This window comes from Felis catus, chromosome C2 (assembly GCF_018350175.1).
Source record: "Felis catus isolate Fca126 chromosome C2, F.catus_Fca126_mat1.0, whole genome shotgun sequence".
Lineage (NCBI taxonomy): Eukaryota > Metazoa > Chordata > Mammalia > Carnivora > Felidae > Felis > Felis catus.
Genome location: NC_058376.1, coordinates 89,173,852 through 89,188,446, shown reverse-complemented (window position 1 = coordinate 89,188,446; position 14,595 = coordinate 89,173,852). Strand labels below are relative to the sequence as shown.

At 38.2% G+C, this 14,595-nt stretch overlaps 1 long non-coding RNA gene across 1 annotated transcript in view; it reads left to right on the top strand.

Annotated features, from left to right (window-relative positions):
* LOC123380021 overlaps positions 1-14,595 on the top strand; it is a 78,492-nt gene that overhangs the window by 36,904 nt on the left and 26,993 nt on the right. Inside the window, exon 4 of the long non-coding RNA XR_006585238.1 lies at positions 5,056-5,150. This is a non-coding gene — a long non-coding RNA (uncharacterized LOC123380021). The remainder of the gene's footprint in view (positions 1-5,055; positions 5,151-14,595) is intronic.

Below are 14,595 nucleotides of genomic sequence, written 5' to 3'. Positions count from 1 at the left end.
TATTGGGAGAAAAAAAGACATTAAATAATTATACAAATACATATTTAGTTATAGCTATATTACATAATTAATATGATCATGAGTAAAAGTACAGGTGCTATTAGGATCACTATGTAATCTGCTGGAGGGGCAGAGATGGGAGTGAGGGTCCATGGAACACTTTTCTGAGGAAATGGAGCACATGAACCCTTTTCTAATTTCAAGACCACGAAAGACCTGAAGAAAGATGAGGAATGAGGCAGGGGAAGAGCATTCCCCAGCAAAGGTAATCAAAGGTACATGGTACGTTCTAGAGACTCAGGAACTATAGCTCAGAGAGAACTGGGGGAGAAGAAAGGGCTCCCAGGAGATCAGAAGTAGTTGGAGGAAAAGGAGAGGGGATGGAGATGAGTGTGGAGAAGAAATTAAGTGAAGGGTTTTATTAGGGGAGTAAATGATGAAATTTGCCTTTTAAAACCATCATCTCAGCTACAAAGGGAAAAAGGTATGGGACGGGCCAGGACCAGAGGCAGAGAGACTAGGCAGCAATAAATCAAGGGGAAATGGAAATAAGTGGAAAGATCTGAGATAGCAAAAGCCTCAGGAGGGTGACTTTTCTGAGTTCTTGTGTGTCTGAAAATATCTTTAGTCTATCCTCCTAAGTGGATGCTGGTTTGACTTGGTTCAAAATTTTAGACTACAAATCATTTTTTCCCCCAGAATACTGTTGTCTTCTAACAGTCAGTGTCGCCAGTGTGAAATCTGATTCCCATCAATCTGTGTTCCTTTGTAGGTTGTTTTGTGTCTAAAAGCTTTTAGAATTTACTTGTTTTCCTGAGAATCCTAAAATTTCACCAGTATTTATGTTGGAATTAAAAAATAAATTTTTTTCCTTTGTCCTGATTTCTCCACAGCCAGTGGTACTTATAGTGTGAACCCTTTTAACTTTCTTCAGCCCTGGGAAATGGTAGTTTTCTTCAAAAAAAAAATTATTCCTCTCTCTCTTTATAGAACTTCTGTTGATGACTGCTGGAAACTTTTAGTTTTCCAAAATATCCTGCTACTCTATAATATTTGAGATTGCCATGAACTTTTGGGCTAATAAGCATTTTGATCTTTTATTTCACTGATTTGATCTTCGATTGCGTCTATATTCCATATTTATCTCCCCTATTGAACTTTTAATTTCAGAGATACACTTTTCTTATTTAGAAAATAACGGTTTTTGTTTTTTAAAACTCAACTTTATGGAGGTATGACGTACATACAACAAAACAGTCGTATTTTAAGCAGATGGGTTTTGACAAACATATACATTCATGTGTATAGAATATATACTACTCCAATTGAGATATAGAACATTTCCATCACTTCCAAGTTTCCTTGTTCCTTGGTGCAGTCAATATTTCCCCATTCTCCTCATACCAGGCAACCATTTACCTGTAATTTATCAATACATATTCATTTTTCATGTTCTAGAACTTTACATAAGTAGAATCATATACTATGTAGTCTTTTATATCTAGCTTTTTTTTTTAAGAGAGATAGAGAGAGAGAGAGAGAGAGAGAGAGAGAGAGAGAGTGTGTGTGTGTGTGTGTGTGTGTGTGAGTGAACAAGGGAGGGGTAGAGGAAGAGGGAGAGGAAGAATCTTAAGTAGGGACTGCCTGATGTGAGACTTGATCTCATGACTGTGAGATCACGACCTGAACCAAAATCAAAGAGTGGGACAATTAACCAAGTGAGCCACCCAGGCATCCCTCTAGCTTTTTTTTTTTTTTTTTTTTTTTTTGCTATTCATAATGTCTGTGTGATTCATCCGTATTGTTGCATATAGCAGTAGTTAGTTCCTTTTTATTTCTGAGTAGTATTCCATCACATGAATGTGTCACAATTTCTTTATCACCTTATCATTTGATGGGCGCTTGGGTTGTTTCCTGTTTGAGGCTATTATGAATGAAGCTACTATGAACATTCACTTGCAAGTCTTTTTGTGGATATATGCTTTTATGTCTCTTAGATAAATACCAAGGGGTGAAATTGCTAGGTTGTATGGTAAATACATGTTTAACTTTATAAGATTCTGCCAAATGGTACTCCAAAGTAGCTCTACTATTTCTCATTCATACCAGCAATGTATGAGTGTTACATTTGTTCTACATCCTTGTCAACATTTATTATTTTCAGGCTTTCAAATTTTACCTATAGGCATGTATTTCATTATGGTTTAAACATGCATTTCCTTAATATGTAATGATGTCACGTATCTTTCTGTGTGCTTTGTGGACATTCATATGTCTTTCTTGGGATACCTGTTCAAACCTTTTTGTCCATTTTTAAATGGACTCATTTGTCTTCTTATTGATTTCTAAAGATTCTGGTTATAAGACCTTTATACGTGTTGCAGATAGCTTTTCCCTATCTGTGGCTTAACTATTTTATTTTCTTATTTTTTAGTGTTTTTTTGAAAAGCACTGTCTTTTGAAGAATAGAAAATTTTAACTTTCATGAAGTATTTATAATTTTTCCTTTGATGGTTGGTGCTTTTTGTGTATGATGCAAGGAATCATTCAAGGTTCTTTTTTTTTTCCCAGTTGGAAATATTACTTCAGCAAATTTGTTGAAAAGACTATTCTTTCCCTATTGAATTACTTTGGCACCTTTGTAAAAATTGAAGTGACCATATACGTTTAAGTCTATTTCTGGACTTCCAATTTTGTTTTGTTGATCTTTACATCTATCTTTATGCCAATATCATACTTTTGCTTTATAGTAAGTCTTGAAATGTCCTCCAATTTTATTTTTCAAAATAGCTGTGATTATTCTTGGTCTTTTGCATTTCCATGTAAGTTTAGAATCAGTATATCAATTTATGCAAAAAAAATCTGCTAAAATTTTGACTGAGACTACATTACATCTGTAAATGATTTTAGGAAGAATTTACATCATAACGGTATTTAGTCTTGCAAGCCATGAACATCGTGTATCTGGCCATTTATTTAGGATTTCTCTAATTTCTCTTAGCAGTTTCATAGTTTTCAAAATATAAGTCTTGCATATACTTCATTAAGCATTTTTGTGTGTCTTGATGCTACCTTAAATGGTGTTATTTACATTTCATTTCCTTATTTGTTGCTAATAGAAATGCAAGTGGATTTTGTATATTGACCTTGCATATATTTCATCCTGGCCATAAGTGGAAACTATCTGCCTGTGATGGATTGAACATGGTCACAAATTCTTTGCTATTCCTCTCAATGAGAGGTGGACCCTCATTCTCTACCTTTGAGTCTGGTGTGGCCTTAGTTATGCTTGACCATTAGAATGTGCGCAGCATGATAGTCTTTGGATTTCCAAGGAAATTCTAGGTCCTAAGACTCTTTCACTGGGGTTTCTTGGAATCTTTGCTCTGGGGAAGCCAGCCATCCTGTAGGAAGTTTTACTACTCTGAAGCTGCCATGTTAAGAGGCAACTTGTAGGGTGTTCTGTTGGACAATTCCAGCTAAGTCCATTCCTCCGGCCACCCGCAGCAGGCATGTGAATAAATCTGTCTTGGAAACTCTAGCCTGGTTTATCTGTCAGCTGCATGTAATCAAGTGAGCCCAGCTGATGACACAAGGAATAGAAAAGTCACCCCACTGACACTTGCCCAATTTCCTGACTCACAAAATGGTGAAATATAGTAAAATGCTTGTGTTTAGCCACAGGATGGTAGTTTGTTATGTAGCATTAGATATCTGGAACATTGCTAAGGACATATTTTAACTTATAAGATTTCTTATTTGTTTGAAAGATAATTTTCCTTAAGTTGATTTTTGGTCATTGTTTTCCCAAATGTTAGTGATTGTCAGTGCTCTTTGAGGCTTGGGCAGGACGTGTGTCTAGGCAGTCTGTGAATTTCTCTGTGAATAACTTGATTTTGTTGTTGTTGTTGTTAAGTTCATTTATTTATTTTGAGAGAGAGAGAGAGAGAGAGCAAGAGTGAGAGAGCACATGCATGAGCAGGGGAGGGGCAGAGAGAGAGGGAAGGAGAGAATCCTAAGCAGTCTCTATGCTGACATGGGGCTCAGTCTCATGAACTGTGAGATCATGACCTAAGCCAAGATCACCACTCAGACGCTTCAGTGACTTATTCCTCCAGATGCCCCTGTGAATCACTTGATCTTGGATGTGAGGGCAGGGCTCCCCATCACTTTTTGGCAACTTAAATTATCTGGCATTCTTCACTGCTTTTCTGGCCCCAATTAGATCTTCTGGTGTCAGGAAACCCACCTTACAGGACAACATCTAAAAATTCTGTACTGGAGACAAGTGCCTGATTTATCTATTCTCCTTTTCCTTTTTCTTTCTTTCTCTCCTGCCAATGTGGGGGTTTGGAGTTACTTCACTGCTTTTCTTCTTTCTCCAGCTCTGACACTCATTGCACTTGTACAGTAGGCACACTGTTTGCTGTTGGTGCTGGTGGTCGAGGGACACACAGCAGTAGCAGCTTTTCCCCACTTTCAGGGGAAGAGGAAAAGCTGACTGGTACAGTGTATCCAAACACCGCAATTTAATGAACCACTCAGACAGTTGTGCCGAAGCTACTTCGCTTTTTTTTTTTCTTGCCTCTAAGCTTAGGGTCTGTCTGGAATGGCTCTTATTTTTTCAGTGGAGTTATATTATACCAATACTTAATTTTGCAGAATTCAATTACATTGTAGGGGAAACAGAAAGAAAAATAAAATTTTAAATATGACAGATGATTTTGCCTGTCATTCTGTTCAAGCAGGCTTGTCCCGGTACGCGCAAATCTCAGATGGGAAATGTAAATCTGTTGTTCTTTCCGTCATATTTGGCATCCACACACCTCTTGCAGTAAAAGCATTCACAACATTTATTGTGACAATAATGATTAAAGATATAGCTTTGTCTTTTACCACATGGCTTCTAAATGTAAGGTGTTTAACCAAGGAAATACTCTGTTCCAAGAAGGAAAAGTCACTTGTGCTGGGTGGTTAAGAGATATTTCGACTGTCTGCAATGTGGCCCTTTCTCAAGAGCTTTCTGAGGATAATTTTTCATTTTTTTTTAAACAGGTGATTGTGTACTTTTTATGAAGATGATTTTGTTCACTGGAAGACAACAAAATTTCAGGTGTACAACACAACTTCCTCATCTGGGGGAAGAAAAGGTATGTCGCTTTGTCCATACAGTTCTGGGGGCAAAAGGCCCAACAGCAGTCTCCCTGTTGGAGTGACAGTTTACCTGACTGTGGCCTCCCACCGGGGTGTCTGGCTGCTGGTAGCACCACCTGTTGACAGAGAGAACTCTGAAGGGTTTTTAAGAGGTCGTTTTGCTATTACTCAGAGGTTGTTGCTCCCTTTTGATCACTCTCAACTGCTCTGGGGACTTTGGTGAAGTTTCTAATGTTCACCAGATGCAAACTCACTCGTGACCACCCCAGCACATTCCTGAGTGCTTACTGTAAGAATGGATGAATTGGAGATCACTTTCTCGGGGCTGTTTTTTCAGGTGTTCTAACCCCCTAGAAGACCCTGGCCTCCCAAAACTTTTACCGACATGATACGTGCATAAGGCACTACATTTAAATATGCAAAAAAGGACAGTGAAGACAAAGCTCTTTTCAATGGTAGTTTTGATTATAAACAATTTTTATAAACTACAAATTTACTTAGATGCTTTTCTCCTGTTTGTGTTTTAGGCTGGGTGGGGTTTTTGTTTATTTTGTTTTGGTTTTACTGGCTCTATTCCCCTTCAATTTCCCATCTACTTTGTTCTTCCTTGAATTTCCTGTTAGGTGATAATATTGGTGTTTTTTTGTGTGTGTTTTTTTTTTTTTTTTTTGGTTTGTTTTCAGCACAATTATCCTTTATAAGTGAAAATTATTATTATTATTATTTTCTGTAGGCTGAGGGATTTGGGAAAGAGAGGCTAGGTAGATATATGTTTCAGTCTGCCATCTTTAACTAAATGTCATCTTTGGTGTTGATGGTTTGGGGTCTGGACTCCTAATTTGGGCTTTCCCACAAGGACTTTGGTGTGAGTTTCCCTCGCCATCTCTCTCTGCTTTTTTTTTTTTTTTTTAATTTTTTTTTTTCAACATTTATTTATCTTTGGGACAGAGAGAGACAGAGCATGAACGGGGGAGGGGCAGAGAGAGAGGGAGACACAGAATCGGAAACAGGCTCCAGGCTCCGAGCCATCAGCCCAGAGCCCGACGCGGGGCTCGAACTCCCGGACCGCGAGATCGTGACCTGGCTGAAGTCGGACGCTTAACCGACTGCGCCACCCAGGCGCCCCTCTCTCTGCTTTTTTTAGAATTTCAGGTAGAATTCCTGCACGAGCTTTTCTCTCAGAACCATATTTGTGCTCCTGGTGTTCTGTTTAATGCTGCTAGTGACCTATCTAATGCACTAGAATAGGAGAAGGTACTTGGGCAAGGCCTTTTTCCTGTTCATTTCCCCAGGGCCTTGTGGGAGTGGCCACTGCCTTTAGTGTCCCCGAGGTCCCCCTTGCCCTAGCTCTCAGCTCCAGCTGCACAGATCTCCTTTCAGTGCTTTGAAAAGAAGTGCATGCCCAGGTTTGCTTCATAGCCTCTTACATGCTTCCTCTGTGTCTAGAGCTGCCTCTTCACCCACACCAACTCCCAATCAGTTATTGTCTTGTCATTTTCAGGTGTCTGTTCAAATGCTACTTCCTCAGAACGATCTTTCCCGACTTGCCACATACTCTGGGCCTCAGCGCATCATATGCGTTTCCTTTGCAGCACTGATTTCAATATGTAATCATATATTGATTTGTATTATGATTTGATTGCTGCATTTCCTGTTTGTGACTCCTAGACTCATGTGTCTAAGATCATGTCTGTTTGGCTCATCACTGTCCTCTCAGCTGCTAGCCTAGTGCCTATATGAATTGCTGAATGAGTAAGTAAAGTGCCAGTAACTGGTAATTTTTTGTTGAATGAAGATACTGGAATGATGAATGAAACTGATATTTGTTTTTTTTAGGATTTCTGACATTAATAGCATTATAGTATAATGCTTGTATTTATCAGACAGAATAATATACATATAGCTATATGTCTATAGCATAAAAATATCAACTTACATAGAAACTAGATAATGACAATTTTAACACGGGCATTAACTTAAAGATTCTTAAAGTGTATAGTCTATTCTAGTAATATTGAATTTAACTATCTTAACTCACCTACATGTTAGTGAATCACTATAAAAACATCACAAGATACTTTATTTCCATTCCCCAGGCTTCATTAAGGACATAGAACATCAGTGTAAGTCATGGTTCTTTAGGCAACAAGCATATGGCTAAATTAAGTCAACTAATATTGATATAATACATACTATGAATTTGAATTAATCTGAACTTGCTCTGTGAATTTATACAATAGAATATTCTCCCTGTATTATATAGGCACAATATAGTACACAGGGTCCACTTGTATTGTTAACTCATTTTATAATCTTAAAAATCCAATGATATCTTGGTTAGGGTTCCTAGTAAAAAAAAGAAAAGAAGTCTGTTCTGACTAATTCAAATAGCAAAATGTATGAAGTAAATCACAGCATTAGAGTTACTGTATAACTCATCTGTTCAGTGTAATTCTAGTTCATCCTTGACATTATTAACAGCATCCCCTTTCCCTCCCAAATGTGTCTTAGTTCAAATGATAAACTATAGGGTCCCCTACACAGGGTCATGGGGAGAGTTGGAAAAATAGATTAAGCTTCCAGGAATGATACTTTGAGGCACACCACAGAATTGGACTAATGAGAGAGTTGTCGTTTGTCACCACCACGGACACCGGAATCAAGCCACAGATCTGTTCCGTGGAGGAAATTGTCACTACCATTGACTCCCAAATCATATTTCATGGATTAGAGAGAAAGCCTCCATCACCACCTCTACTTCTGGTGCCATTCACACCATCAAAAAGTGAATTCCCCATGCAGATCCTATTTTCCCACATGGCAGAGACCAGATAACATGGCTTGCACTGTTTGGAAAAGAGTCTGTAAAGATGTAGTTTTTGGGACTCCACCTGGGAAAGTAAGTTTTACAAGATAGGAAACAATCAAAAGCAAGGAGAATATTGAAAATATTTTGAGCAGTCAAGATAGACAAATGTCACCCTTTATTTGGACATATATCCATTTTCTGGACTTAAAACAACAATAGCAACAAAAACTATGTTCTTACCTAATAAGGTGCAATTTCTCATACAAACAAAATCTTCACCTTCTTCCTAGATGAGGAGATTCTCAGATTATTTAGAATAATCTTTTCTAGGTTTAATATATGTAATGATGGTATGTTTCCTCAATTCTGCCTTGATATATATATATATATATATCATATATATATATATATATATATATACATATATATATACATATATATATACATATATATGTTGTTCATATATAAATATATATATATGAACAACAAAATGAAAATGGGAGTGGCACTTCTTACTATTCCCTTAATGGCCTTCATTATATCCCCTTCATTATATATCCTTCATTATATATCCCTTAATTGAGATATATATATATATATATATATATATATATATATATTTAATAAAGTAGTTTTTTAAGTTTATTTTTATTTATTTTGAGAGAGAGAGAGAGAGAAAGAGAGAGGGAGAGAGACGGCAGGGGAAGGGCAGAGAGAGAGAGGGAGAGAGAGAGAATCTCAAGCAGGCTCCATGCTATCAGCACAGAACCTGATGCGGGCCTCAATCCCATGAACCATGAGATCATGACTAGAGCCAAAACCAACGGTCAGATGCTTAACCAACTGAGCCACTTGCCTTGATATTTTTAATATGTGGACCAAATTGTAAAGTAAATACTGCCAAAATATACTAAATAAAGCAAGGGTAAAGCAGAAAACTTGTTATACTTTTTGCAGATTGTCTTCAGTTGATGTGTGTAACTTTCCTCATCAACAACTAACCATTCCAATTACTTTTATTTTTAGCTCAGTATTGGCTCAGTTAATTGGGGCTCTTTAGTTAGGAAGAATAGGAATCCTATTCCTCAGGATTTGTGCCCCTGCTGGTTCTGTCTCTATAAGGGTGCTCTAGTTTCCTGTTAATATTTACTAATGCACGTGGAAATACTAAGGAGACACCCTATGGGAATCTTTGTGTTTAGGAAATATTGTTTTATGTTTACATTGTGTAGTAGTGATTCTTCCTTTTTAAACCTGCTTAACCCTGAAACCAACATAGTAATCCTCTTGTCTGCTTTGTTAAGTGGTTTGAGATGCTGTTGTGTTTCTTGGTGAAAGTATTCCTTCCGTGAGTATTAAGATCCTTAACCCAGTGCAGTTTGCAGTGGCAAGAATGTGAAATATAAGGGAATAGTGGGCCATTAAGGGAATAGTAAGAAGTGCCACTCCCATTTTCACTTTGTTGTTCCTAAGCTCATATGTTCTGGCCGTGGCTGAAAAAACACTAGGTATTGGTGACTATTTTGTACATATACTATATTCTTCAAGATCTCATCTCAATTTTGTAAGGCATCTCCCAATAAGCACCAAAACTAAATCTTGAATACGTCATTTCACTGCTTCTGGTTGGAAATCTTAATGCATTGTAAATACATCAATCTAATGTCCTGATAATTTTTCTATAAAATAAGATCCCTAGTTAGAAGCGATGTTATGTGAATTATAGTGACAGCAAGTGAGCATTTGGTAAGTCCACAGATGGTGTTGCTGGCAGAAGCTCGGTAGACAAGATAGACAAATCTATATCTAGAATGTATCAATTTCAGGGAGGACAGATTCCAACACTCACCATGTTGGAAGAGGCCCTGTGTAATTAACCTGCCATCAGGTGGCTGGTTATTCCTTTTGGGGTATGGTACCATATGGCAGGGCTCATGTTTGTTCACTGTTGCTTTCAAACTGGGCACTCAGGAGAAGTAATATCTAGACATCTAGGGGAGAGGAAATTTAAGTTGTTAAGCTCATGCATGAAACAATGACCACTTTTTTATAAGATATATATATATATATATATATATATATATATATATATATTTATATTTCAATAATTACTGAGTGACTGTGGAAAGAGGTTAACAAACCCACATGGCAGGTCATCTTGTCCAACCATCTACTGACACCTTCTAGGTAAGGTGTCAGTCTTTTTGTGTATTCACATGGGACATGAACTTTCTCAAACTGTAAAATAGTCTAAAAGTCTAGATTCACCTTTGCTCTATCCTTTTTTATCACTAATTCTCCAACCTTATTCTCCCCAAATCCCTGACTCTCCGATGAAATTATTAGCTATTGTCCATAAATTAATGTAGACCTGTAGCTCATCTCCCTTTCCACATAAATGGGTCATAATGAGTACTGTTTCAAGTTCTTTCTGTTGGGAATATTTACTTTTCTACACTGACCATCAGGTCACCCCTGAATGAGATTGTCATGATATAGTAGTCCACTTCTATAGGAGAGATGATTGAGCTGCATTAAAATGGACACAAAATACAGCTACACGATGCGGGCCAGAAGAATACCTCTATAACATAGAGGTTCCTATAGGGTGCTTCTTAGTATTGTCACGTCCAGTGGAGTTGATAGCAAACTGGGGTATTTTTCTTCTCAGTCACCTAGTCATAGAGATTTCGTACTGAAGCAAGGGGTGGTTTGAGAGAATAATAGCAGCTTGGCAGGAGTAGATGCACTGAGAATGTGACTCATCTGCTTTTGCAACTTGTGTTTTCAGGACCTACTTGAGCTTGTTCAAATATAAACAGTTTCGTAGGGATGATGGAATGCTGCAGGGAATAGCTGACTGTAGCTCAGTAGATGAGATAACACATATTCATGGTGGGCAGGTTAACGTCTATAGTCACGTGGTATACCGCTCTTAAACATTCAGTCTCTACCAGGGTCCAATAGCAAACCAAGGGTTTGTCAAAGGGAAAATGCTATAGTAACTAACTGAAAAAGATACTGTACTTTGAAATTTGAGGATATGTACTATAACATAGATCTTCTAGAGAATTTTCTATTGCTCTGTACCATACTCAAAGCTTGAAGACTTTCAGATGGCCAGATAATTACTTGGAGAAGCATAACCAAATGTCATGTGTATTTTCTACAAAATACCAAAGATTTGAGCAAGCAGAGCTTTGTTTTCTTCGTAATAGGAGATGTATAGTGCAATACTTTTCTTTCACGTTGGTGGCGACATTTCAAGAAGTTCTGAGATCACTTGTCTGTAGAAATGTCACCGAAGTAATAGGTCTCTGTATTTTTCATATCTTTTTTGATATATATGTGATATATTGTGAACACATCCAGGGTACTTACTCTTCCTATGCACTGAGTTGCATTAGCATAAAGTTGTCAGTTTACAGACCACTGTGATGTTTCGTGGACTAAGTTATGGTACAGTGAGTTCACATTGCTCTTAGGTAGGGAAGCCAGTGAAGGTGTGCATCTGTCCATGCCAGGTGAAAACAAACTACATCTAGTGTTTTCTGTTTATTGAGACAGAGAAAAAAAACACTGGTCAGATCAATAACTACATTCCAGCTACAACCCAGGGACTGAATTGATTTTTTCTACCAAATTATAGCATCCTTATCATGTGACAGCCCAAATAAATGTAAAATAATTCTTTGTCATTGTGCAAGATCCTTTCTCTTCTGCAAAGTTCAGATAGGTATATTCAATGAGAATATGATAATGGTCAAACGATGACGTTAATCTCTGTGATTACCCCAGGTGTATGGTACTGCCTTTCATTCAACATTTTGGGAGCACAGATACCTTTTGAGACTTGCATTTGGTCATTTCTACCATAATTTAAACTTTTATTATGGGGGTCAAAGGCCAATATGGGGGGTTTTCCAGTTGCTGAGTATTTCTATTCAAACTCTATTTTGAGAACTGGGAAAGTATTAACAAGATGTTTTTGTGGAAGCCCCAGATCCACTTTAAGAGTGACTAAGTCCACAAAACTCACTTATCACCTGGCTCCCATTAGCTTGCATTCTGACCAGTAGGCCATAGTAAAAGCTTGGATTTTCATTGATTAACTGGATCAGAGCCAATGTTCAGTAATCCCCAAAAGTGTTTTTTTTTTTCTCTCATCCTTGGAAAATGGCTGCAGATCCCATTGGAGAATGCTGGAAAAACACATGCGAGGCCATTTTAGGGTCTCTTTTCAAGGGTTTTCTGGGTTCCCTCCTTCACTGATAGTCTTCCAGGTCTGAAATTACTAAGATCTGGAATTGGTTGGGTTTGGACTCTGTCATGGCAAATTGTTTTATGCCTTTGTTCTTCAGAATTCTGAAGCTCTTATTGTTATGTCATTATTTACTTTTTTTTTTTTATCAAAAAGGATTATAGTGAATTGCTCTTATGTTTTTGTTTATTTATTTATTTTTTCAACGTTTATTTATTTTTGGGACAGAGACAGAGCATGAACGGGGGAGGGGCAGAGAGAGAGGGAGACACAGAATCGGAAACAGGCTCCAGGCTCTGAGCCATCAGCCCAGAGCCCGACGCGGGGCTCGAACTCCCGGACCGTGAGATCGTGACCTGGCTGAAGTCGGACGCTTAACCGACTGCGCCACCCAGGCGCCCCTGCTCTTATGTTTTTGTACTGGAGATGTCTTGGCCAATTAGCACTGTCAAAGGTCACTTTCTTATGAATCATATGATTATTGTGCTGGCCCAATTGCTTATTACCATAACCATGTTCACATTTTCTTTTGAAGTTAAGAACTACTACTAGATTAACCAAAGATCTGCTAATCAGAGAGCCCATTTCCATGATAGTGTCCCTTGCCCACAGAGGATAGCACTTTTCAAAGACATTGGCTTTCCACTCACATATGCATTTTTCAATGGCGTGGTGAAAGGAGTTTCTTCTGGGCTCTTTCGAGGGTCACTTGTGTGTGTGTGTGTGTGTGTGTGTGTGTAGTTTGCAAATTATAAATATTCACCAACATTCTTATTTATCCCAAATCTTTGTATTTCTTCCTCTTTACAATATCACACAACTTCTTTTATGTCTTCATTTAGGGAAGACCACTACTGAATTCAGATTTCAGTGAACCAGTTGAGCAACACTTTGAACTCTAACTACTTGACTTAGCATACTGACTCTAGAGTCTATGATACGTATACTCATATCAGTAACTCAGACCAATCTGAATTTATGTTCATTGGTCTGGATGTGGTTTCAGTTACTAGTGTTGTGTAACAAGCTACTCCAAACTCCGTGCCATAAAGTTTGTTGTTGTTAAGCTCATGGAATCTAAACCTCAGGAATTAAGAGAGGGTATGGTGCGGACAGGTCATGTTTGTTCCATGACAGTTTGAGGCCTCAGTTGGAAGGATTCGAAAGCTGGGATGTGGTAGGGAGCTAAGTGAAGACCTGATTACTTACCTGTCTGGTGATTAATGCTAAGCCTCTCCCTGGGACCTCAGCTGAGGCCAGGGACTAGGAGCGCTACATGAGGCTTCTTCGTATAGTTTCTTGGACTTCCACACAGTATGGTGTCTAGATTCCAAGGGTAAGAACTCCAAAAAAGGCCAGGTGGAAAGTGTTGCTCTTTATGACCCAGCCTTGAAGTTGCATAACTTTACATAACTTCACTTTTGCCGCAAGCCCATTCGTATCAAAGGGGAAGGAATAAGAGAATTCAACTCTCGATGAAAGGAACACCAGAGGAGAGTATATGGGATGGAAGATATTGTTCTGCCATCATTGGAAAATCTGCCTACCTCAAGCATGGTCAAAATCCATTCCTGCATGTTATTTCCCAAGTTTTGGCTGATACAAATTAGCAAAATTTTGCTTACTTTTGTGTGTGCATATTCATGTGTATAAGCTTTCTCTTTTCTGGTTTGACTTTGTAATAGGCCTCTGGAAATTTGTCATTATAAGCCTGTAGGCAATGAGGATTCTCATGGGAGGAGAGTGAGGAGAAGTAGATTTCCCTTATAAAATAATTGCCTCTGTCTAGGCCATTACATGGAATTCAAGAAAGGCAGGAACTGTCTTATTAGACAGATCAGAAATGGCTTTGTGAAATTAGGATGTTTGGAGTATTGTAAATCATCAGACTCTTCCCATATGTCTCATTCTAATTATTAGGGGTCTGAGGAATAGTACTACTCTTCCTAAATACCTTCATTTTTATATAAGAGAAGCGATGAGACTGTGAAATCAACTGGTGTAATTCAGCAATTCATAGGATACCCCTGTGTGTTATATTTTCAGTTATAATAGTCTGTGGCCACGTAAGGCATTCTTTTTTTTTTTAATTTTTTAATGTTTATTTATTTTTGGGAGAGACTGCATGTGAGTGGGGGAGGAGCAGAGAGAGAGAGAGGGAGACACAGAATCAGAAGCAGACTCCAGGCTCCAAGCGAGCAGCAAAGAGCCTGATGTGGGGCTCGAACTCAAAAACCAGTGAGATCATGACCTGAGCTAAAGTCAGCCACTTAACTGACTGAGCATCCAGGCACCCAGTAAGGCATTCTTTTTAAGGGCATATATAGTTTTGTTACTGCAACTTGATCCAGGTCATCATGGTCAAACTTTA